The following is a 6,959-nucleotide window of genomic DNA, read 5'->3' as shown; positions in this document are numbered from 1 at the left end:
AGGGCGGCAATGGGGGGAGGGTTGGGAGGGGAACACCCATAAGGAAGGGGAGGGGGGAGGGGGATGTTTGCCCGGAAACCGGGAAAGGGAATAACACTCGAAATGTATATAAGAAATACTCAAGTTAATAAAAAAAAAAAAAAAAAAAAAAAAAAAAAGAAAATACCTCATCTTGTAGGCTGGGGGGGGGGGGGTGTCTCGCAGGACATTTGTCCGTACATCTTCACTTGCATATTATTCATTGCAATGAGCCACTTCCGGTCTGAGGCCTCTGGCTTCTGTGACGACATCAATACCGGGTCCTCAAAGGGACTCCTCCCGGTTATCCTGTTGTCCTGTGTCATGGAGATCCTGCAGCTTTGGAACAGCAGGACTGACCCTTTCAAGTGTCCCAACCATCCACAGATTATATAGATAATGGGGTGGGCCAATGCAGAGCTCTGGATCTGGGCCTGAGTGCTAGCTGAGTGATCAGCCTGCTGGCTTTCTCTCATCTGTACCACCAGGGCAAGTTCTGATCCAGCGAGGCCACCATTGGCAGGAAGCACTTCGGCTCTCATACCCTGGGACTAGCTCACCTACACCCACGCGTCCCGAATCAGCTCCACTATGTTATCCAGTTAAGATTTGGGGCCCACTCTCCCAAGTTCTACGGTCTGTGAGGGGCTGGACCAGCTCTCCTATTCTCACACCCGCAGTACTGGCTCACCAGTATCTTCGCCATCAGGGCCAGCTCTACTGTGTTGCCCACATGAGGTTCAGGGCCTACTCTCCTGAGTGCTACAGATATGAAGGGCAGGGTTAGCTCTCTGACTCCCATGCCCCCAGGGTCAGCTCTCCTGGCTACTGCAGGAGGTGAGTGGGGGAGAGGGAGGGCATCACCCCTGTACCCACACTACCTTGCACCCTCGGGGGCTGTCTCATCCATGTCTCTGCCGCCAGGGTCAGCTTTGCTTTACTCTCCAGGCTAGGTGCACGGCCCACTCTGCAGAGCACTGCAGCTGGTGAGGAGCAGGGCTACCTCTCCTGTGTTCATGACCCTGTGAGCAGCTTTCCTGACTACCAGAGGTGCCGAGGGGATGGGAAGACACCTCTGTGCCCATGCCACCCCATGGCAGAAAAATAGCAAGGTCAGCTCTTCCATACACCCTTGGCCGGCTCACCCACACGGCTACCACCAGGGCCAATTCCTCTATGCCGTTTGGACGAGGTGCTGGACCCGCTCTCCCCAGCGCTGCCGCTGGTGAGAGATGGAGTCAACTCTCCAGGGTACCACGCTCAGGGAGCAGAGGAGCCCGTTTTGCACAACCCCTGGACGTCACGTGGTCCTCAGCTGCTGCACCCATCAGGAACATCTTCACGTTCTCTAGTGGTAATAAGAGCCACAGACATCGACGCCAACCTCTGTGTCTTTGTAGCCACGAACTCAGACATGGCCCTCAGCAGCGTCTCACGCTGGGACCTCTTCCTGCACCCAGCGGCAGGGCTGGTCACTCACAACAGTCTACTTGTCTCCATCCTTGAGCCTGCAGTTCCATCTCTCTTCATAATGCTCAAGCTGCTCCGCTTCCCTCTCTCTCCCTTGCTGCAGGCTGGCCACATGGCTTGCGGGCCCCTGGGTAACATCCTCCATCTTTGCTGCGTGGTGTGGTGGCAAGTGGGTGTCTATGTCTGGCCTGTGCCATGTGCTGGAGCGCAGGTCTGTGAATGGCATGGTGGTCCGCAGGTCTGTCTGTCTTCCTCCTCCTACGGTGCTGTACTGCCTGGATTGATTTGATTTGATTTTTCCGAGTCCTAGGCATAAGATAGCTTTGGCTACCAGCCAGGCATCAAACTAGGGTGAACAAAGAACTGTCATTTGCTCTGCCCCAGACTGACATGAGAAACTGCCACCAACAAGGTGTGTCTTTGCCCATTGCCAGGGGGGCTGTTAAAATATTTCATACTGCATTTTAAAGTACTTTCTGAGTCTAGAGGTATAGAAGGTTTGTCTTGGCAATGACAGTCACAGCCTTTGGATGGCATGGTTCTGAATGCAGATTCATCCCTGGGTGGTGGTTTTGCACAGAGTCCTGGTCTTGTGAGCACTAAGTGTGTGAGGTCTGAATTGAACCTTTTCCAGGACCTCTTGAATGAGACTCATGGAGGCAGTGATCTTTGCAAAAGCAAGAGGAGTTTAATTCTGACATGACTTCAAGGGGAGACCACCCTGAGCAGAGTCTAACGGGGAGTTATATACCTTGTAAACAATTGGGGCAGGATTCAAACAATGGTAACTAGGCAGAGTATTATTGATGGAGCAAAGTGACCTCCAAGCTGACCCGTGATCAGTGGACTTTCTGGATTTTTCAGTGGGGGACGATTGGGAGTCACAGGTGGCTTTGTTTGACAGTTTGGCTTGCAGTTGCACCAGGAACTAAACTAGCCCTACCCTCCCTGGAAGGGAGGGTTCTTTGTGCTTGGAGGTTTGTGGTGCAGTTCTCCCACTGGCCTTAGATTGACCCCCAGTTCTGGCTTTTTCAAGTGCTTGCCAGGTTCTCTTGACTTGGGCTTTCTCAAACCATTCCCTTTAAAAAATGTTTTTAAAATGAGACGTGTTGTTTTTAATTATGTGTATGTGTCTGTCTGCACAAACTTGGTTGTTTAGATTTTTTTTTTAAAAGAGAGGCAGATTTCAGGGCCGGCATAGTGGATATTGTTGCCACCAGCCCTCACTTTCTCAAAATAAGGGCATTTTTCAAGACAACTAAGGTGTCATCGTGCACTGAAGAAAATGTACATTTCTCCAAAAAATATTATTAAATATCTTGTCCATATTCAAATTCCTCCAAATTGTTCTTTACAGATTTTTTTTTTAAAAAATTGGGCTCTTATCAAAGTTCATGTATTACAACTGACTCCCACTTGTTTCTTAACTTTCCTTGGACCTGAGTCTGTAGAAAGTCTTGGCCATTGTCCTCCAGACTGCCTCCACTCTGGACTGTGGTTAGATTTAGTCCAGTTATGTCCAGTTTGTAACTAGTAAGCAATGTCTGAACTGTCGCCTAGGTTGCACTAGAGTGATTCTCTGTTATAGTTCAACCCCCGCCCCCTTTGTCTATTTTTGACTGGGGGGGTTCTCATTTAGAACAGTTTGACCTTGAACTCCATATATAGCCTGGAATGACCTGGAGTTCTTTGTCCTCTTGCTCCCACCTCCTGAGCACTAGGATTACAGATGTTCACCAACATGCTTAGCTGGGGCCCTTTCTATAGTTAGAATTTTCATCCATACATTGTAAGCTATACGTGCTGTCCTAAAAAAACCCCACAAATATGATATATCATATATATGTTCCAAAAACTGACACATTCTGGGTCATTCAATCATGAAGTATGGCTTTTATATGAATAGATTTTATGTTATTTATTTACATGTTTCCCCCTTGGTTTTACTTCGTTTCTACAGAAACCTGCATTGTAAATAGCTTGTTCTGCGTGAGGCTTTTCTGGTTCAGCTAGATACAAAGACTTAGTCATTCTGACTGACATAATTATGTGTGTTCCTCACCAACTACTACCCCACACAATTTTGATACATGGAGTATTGCTTCAGAGACAGACAAGGGAAGAGCTTGCCATTTAGAAATTTGAGAAAAGAAAAGGGGGACAGGGGAGTTTATATTAGCAATACTCTTTTGGTAGAGTAAGACCCAAGGTTAACCTCTAAGCCCTGCCTACTCAAGGACGAGGTAACTTTCTGGAATGCTGGGTGTTGTAGTTCTTGGGAAATAACAAAAGCTGTAAGGCATGTGGGACCACTACCAGACAGACATAAGAACTGGTGAAGTAGCGTGTGATCAATCCCCGGGAATCTCAGAGATCTGAGATGCTAGGAGTGGAGGAGCAGGCTGCTCCCTCCCATGCCTGCTCTGAGGCCACCAACTGAGAGGTCCACAGGCACTCAGTTGAGAAGGCTAGATATGATGGGCTTCAAACTGGCAGTTCCTGACTGGGAAAGTCAGTCCAGGCCTCAGAAGCAGCCCCACCACCTGATCTAAGGCAAGCACAATGGGTCAGCAGCAGTTTCCAGACTTCCTCAGCCACTTCCTCAGCAATAGTTTCCAGCCCCCCTCCTCAAGGTAATGGGATGTCCCTAGAGATGGAGTAAGATAAGAGTCACCTACCCAGGAATGCCCTAATGTGCTTTTAATCAGGCCTTCGAGCACACTTGGTTATCTTTCTATCTTGGTAATGGGACGCCACAGCATGCTGGATTTCTGCAGAATAAAACCCTCTTTGCGATTACATTTATGTGCGGAGTATCCTTCTTCCGTGAATCATGGACCCTAACACAGTCACAGAACATAGCACGTGGAGTTCTTCTCCATGCTCAAGGTCTCTAGATAGTCTTAGCCTTCAGCCAATGACCTTTCCTTCCTGGATATTCTTATGCCTTTACACCAACAGGTATATAATCCCCAGTTCACACCAAACGAAGTGTATTGTGCACATCCACCCCCCAATAAAACAATATGAACAAGCAAGGATCTTCTCAGAGAGCTGCTTTATTAAAGATCACCACAGGGAAGGCCTTCGTCTAGACCAGCCGGGACATTAAGACTCCCAAAGAAGGCCTTTCCTGGCAGATCTGCTCATCCTGGGCTCTGCCTTCCCCTTCTTGCCCCGAGGAGAAACATGGACCTTAGACCCCCATTCTTGACTTCCTCTCTAAGTGGTACACCAATGTCGTCTGGGTATCCAGAGAAGAGACCAGGACCTATGGCATTTGTCCCAGACCCCACTTCCCTTCTGGTCCTGTGTGTAGTGTGGCCTAATGCCCTGAAGGGAAACACTAGCTATGAATAATCTGGACTTGGCCCTGCGTGCCTGCTGTGCTGGGACATTCTCAGCAGAGAGGCAGAACATAGATGGACACAAAGACACATGGGAAAATACAGTGGCAATATAGGTTTATCCTTAAATGGCCCCTACGGCTACTCAGCTGGGAATTCCAGGGAATGATCCTGGTCAAACTCCATCCTGGTCAGTATTTAATTAAAGCTTGCTTCAAATTTGGCTCAAAATTGTGGAACTGACTTCTTGGTTGCAATCTCAGATGAACAGTGGTAAGTAACAAACCGCACATAAACTGAAGGTAAAAAGGAAGAGTCTTATGAAGAGACAGAGTAATCAGCTGTGCAGCCAAAAGCATGTGACTGGTGTTTTTGAGTAGAATATTGTGGGAAATTTAAGAAACGTGTAGAAGCTCTCGGTTGTTGAAACACAGCTGTAGCACAACTGGTTCTAACTTGCGGTGGAGTTAGCTGGATTGTCCCTGGTGTCGAGCCTTATCTCTGTACCTTTTCCCCGATTCAGGACTGAATTCAGGGCTTTGTTCTGGTTTGGAGCTTCCTATGTTGGAGCCTTCCGGGAAGAGTGAATCAGTAGACGTGATTCAATCAAATACTTATATGGGTGGATATTTATTAGGGTTAATTAACTTACAGAGTGACCTTTGCTTCTTAAATGATCTTGAGCCACAAATAGGAAAAGGGAAGCCTCCGGGCCATGAACCGTAGATGAGGAACTTGAACTCTTGTCTTAGGAAGCCAGCAATGGGGAGCAGCAGGAGGCTGTTAGGAGTCTCCCTTCTCCCGTGTAGCCTGAGACATGCAGAGGGTGAGGCGCTCTGCTGGTTATTAATTTAGAACGTTTAACAATAGAATCCTGGTGTTTTCCAACGTGTTTCCGCATGATTCCGTCTCTGGCATCCTATAAAAGAACAATGTCTTCTCTGTAATGATTTGCTCAACGTTGTTCCCTAAGGACCTGCTTGTTCCAACATATGACTGATCCCATTTTATCAAAGCGTGCAGTCGACGAATGTTAAAAAGCTCACAAAGTGCAGGGTGTGGTGGCTCGTGCCTTAATCCTAGCATTTGGGCAGGCAGATTTCTTGAGTTCAAGGCCAGCTTGGTGTACAGAGAGACTTCCAGGGCAGCCAGGGTTACACAGAGAAATCCTGTCTTAAAACAAAACAAAATGGAACCCCCCCCAAAAAAAACCCAAAAAAAAACCCCAAACAAAACAAAAGCTTACAATGTACAATGAAAAATATAACACCAACAGCCCACACAAGCACACAGAATATTCCAGAATCTTCTTTTAGAGGACTAGATTGTTTTCCCAAAGAATGAAAGTGGACCCTGTGTAATTGCAGGTGAAAGTTTCTATGGAGTTATCAGGTGGCTTTGGCTAAGGTACAGATGGGTTTCCTTCTTATCAAACTGTTGAAGAGGCCTCTGCAAAGGCCTTCAAGGCCGTCGTCTGCACAGATGACACTGGGTTGGACATAGTCTGATCCTGTTCATCCAAAAGCCATCTCTTGAGGTTAAATCTAACACAGGTAACTTGGCTTAGGAAAAAAGAATCTCAAACCAGTGGCTGTGCCAGGCTAGCACCGGTTCACTGGCATCACAGTGTAGCACCACAGAGAGCTTTGGCAGAATAATAGATCCTAATACTGGTGGACTCCTTTACCATCTATTGGTTTGGCGTAGTACAGTCAGCCTGACAGAAACACTGCCAACAAGAGTGAAGGGGTTGATGCTGACAGGAGCCCTGACAGAAGGAAATGAAGAAACAGGATTCCTTAAGTTTGAGGAGACCTAAGGGAAGAATTATTTTCCATACTTGACACGATGCTGCTTTTAAACCTGAAAAATGAGGAAAAGTTTTGAGCTAAATACCTGTTATTACTACTGAATCTCGCAATGGAGATTTGTTATGGAGCTTGTACCGCTGGAGGCAGAAACACTTTGTGTGTGCATTTTTAATGAAGGAAGCTTTTGCTCAGGTTCTAACACTGAACATACTTTTCTTGGAAAAGTGGGCTCGGCATTTGGGTCCTCTGTCTTGCTCTGTTAAATGTTCCTCTGCACCAGGAAGCTTATATGCGGTGCATGAAATAAATACAT

At 47.2% G+C, this 6,959-nt stretch overlaps 1 long non-coding RNA gene across 1 annotated transcript; it reads left to right on the top strand.

The window, feature by feature from the left end:
• Positions 1–317: 317 nt before the first annotated feature.
• Positions 318–1,517, top strand: LOC148005242 (uncharacterized). The gene is made up of 2 exons (XR_015623479.1): positions 318–855; positions 967–1,517. It is a non-coding gene; the product is annotated as an uncharacterized LOC148005242 (long non-coding RNA).
• The last annotated feature ends 5,442 nt before the right edge of the window (positions 1,518–6,959 follow it).

This window comes from Rattus norvegicus, chromosome 6 (genome assembly GCF_021556685.1).
Source record: "Rattus norvegicus strain SHRSP/BbbUtx chromosome 6, alternate assembly SHRSP_T2T, whole genome shotgun sequence".
Lineage (NCBI taxonomy): Eukaryota > Metazoa > Chordata > Mammalia > Rodentia > Muridae > Rattus > Rattus norvegicus.
The sequence above is the reverse complement of the archived record's forward strand: the minus strand, read 5'-3'. Positions and strand labels throughout refer to the sequence as shown.